The sequence below is a fragment of the Dermacentor andersoni genome, chromosome 8, assembly GCF_023375885.2.
Source record: "Dermacentor andersoni chromosome 8, qqDerAnde1_hic_scaffold, whole genome shotgun sequence".
In the NCBI taxonomy this organism is placed as follows: domain Eukaryota; kingdom Metazoa; phylum Arthropoda; class Arachnida; order Ixodida; family Ixodidae; genus Dermacentor; species Dermacentor andersoni.
The window spans coordinates 107,648,025-107,650,341 of record NC_092821.1 but is presented as its reverse complement, the minus strand read 5'-3'; positions in this window follow the sequence as shown (position 1 = coordinate 107,650,341).

The window sequence follows — 2,317 nt, the reverse complement described above, 5'->3', positions numbered from 1 at the left end:
ATAAACAAAGCAAAAGCAGTTCGTCTGTACAATCACTCAAAGCTAATTCGCGGAGAAGCGGTCAATCTTATGCCTTGGTTTCCAACCAAATTTCGTAGTACTGCGGCTGCTCGGTAGAGGACGCGCACCGTTTTGTAAGTTGTCCTTTCATCAAAAGCGTCTACATAACTGTTGTCGGTATAAAAAAGAAAGTTAGTGAAACACAAAGTTTAATGCTTCGTTTTTAGAGGCCAGAGCCGGCTGCTCGATGGCACAAAGAGAAACAGATGCAACGTCAGAAGGTACGGGTGAACGGGAAAGTGCGTCGGTGTCGGCGCGCTTGCGTCCTGAGCGGTAAATGACGCGAATATTGAATTCTTGTAAACGTAGCGCACAGCGTCCAAGCCGACCTGACGGACGGTTTAATGAAGCAAGCCAACAGAGCGAATGGTCATCGGTGATGGCACCAAACGAATGGCCGTACTAGTAAGGGCGAAAATAATGTAGCGCCCAAATAATTGCCAAACATTCTTTTTCGGTAGCCGAGTACTTGCACTCTGCTGTAGAGAGAGCACGACTCGCATATGCAGCTACGTATTCTGAGATGCCCGGTTTTCGTTGGGCATGTACAGCGCCAAGTCCGATCCCGCTGGCATCCGTGTGTACCTGGGTTGGAGCGGTAGAGTGGAAGTGACATAGAATGGACGTTGAAGTCAGGAGATGACATAATGTTGCGAAAGCCTCATTTCATGCCGACGACCAACCAGACAGATTGCCATCGCAGCTGAGTAGCTGCCTGTGAAGGTTTGATGGTTGGATTGCCACACTCTCCGTTCCGGAGGGAATGGGTTGACAATTTCACCCCACTTGCGTTACAGGTGGTTCGACTGGCTCACCGGCCATAATGCCCACGCCTGAATGACCGTGGACCCAAGGCACGTGGCAAAAGGTGCACGAGGAAGAACGAAGTGTTTAATTAAATCCAAAGCGATACTAGCGAAATATGATGACAATCCACATAGAATACAGCCACGCGGCAAGCCTAACCGGCCGGCTAGGAGATACCCTCACTACGTAAAACTCTGCGTGGCGCCTACAGGCCGACCTCGCGGGTAGTACGGCCGTTACGAATTATTAATACAAAGGTAATGCGCAACAAGTGAACGATAAACCCGGCAATATACGCGACACAAATTTCAATAAAAGTCGCTAAAACCTAAATCTGTCGCAACGCTGCTAGCCTGTCTGAGTAGCTCTGCCTACATTTATCGTTATTTTCGTTATTTTTTGGTGATATTACTGGTCAGAACGGTTCAAGACGTCTGTCGACTCGAAAAGGTACCTTTCGTATCGGAGACCGACGGGTGCTGCGCCACCCGCCGCCTCACAAGGTGCTAGAAGGAACCAAGCTGGCACCGACGAGCACCCCGTCATGAGCTCCCAAGGGCTGACACCGGGTCAGAAAAGCCAGCTGGTTTGTACAAGCCAGCCTGACTGCAGGCGACAAGACACTGGTGAAACTCAATACGAGTCAACTATCATCGAGGACGAAAACGTGGCCAACCCTTCAGACCTAGACATAGACGAGGGTGGTTTCCGAATTGTGCGCCATCGTAAAGACAGGGCGGAGGGCATTCCAGTGTTAATCACTGCAGCATCCGAAAGAGATGATTTGGGGCAAGTAAACCCTATTGTCCTGTATTCTGAGCTTGAAACGATTCTCGGTGGAGCACCAGTGAAGAGCCACTTCACAGCTCAGGGAGAATTGCTATTAGATGTCGAGACAGAAGGACAAGCCAACGTCCTTCTAGAGACCAGGAATATCGGGGGCATAGTCATATCTGCCGGTGTCCCACACAGTTATATGAAAAACACGTGCATTGTTAGAGGAGTCCATAAATGGTACTCGGATGAAGAGCTGCTCACCTACCTGAGACCTCAGGGAGTATTCCATGCAAGAAGAATCATCCGTCGGGTCCAAACCTCGTCATCTGAATGGGAGTCAAGGCGCGCTAACTCGGTGGTTCTCACATTTGCTCCAAATTCTGAACGCCCGGAGAAGATCAACCTTGGTTTCACCAGACACGAGCTTGTCGACTACGTGGAGACACCACCACGCTGTTTTAAGTGTCAGCGCTTCGGACATATCACTAAGTACTGTCGTGGGGAACAGAGGTGCAAGCGCTGTGGGGGACCTCATGACTTTAGGACGTGTGCAAGTAAAGACAACTTTGTGTGTGCAAATTGCGGCGGTGACCATCCTGCTAGCTACGGTCGATGTCCTGCGCGGACAGCTGCTCAGCGAAGAAATAAGTTATTTGTTCTGGGTCCAAAGAGT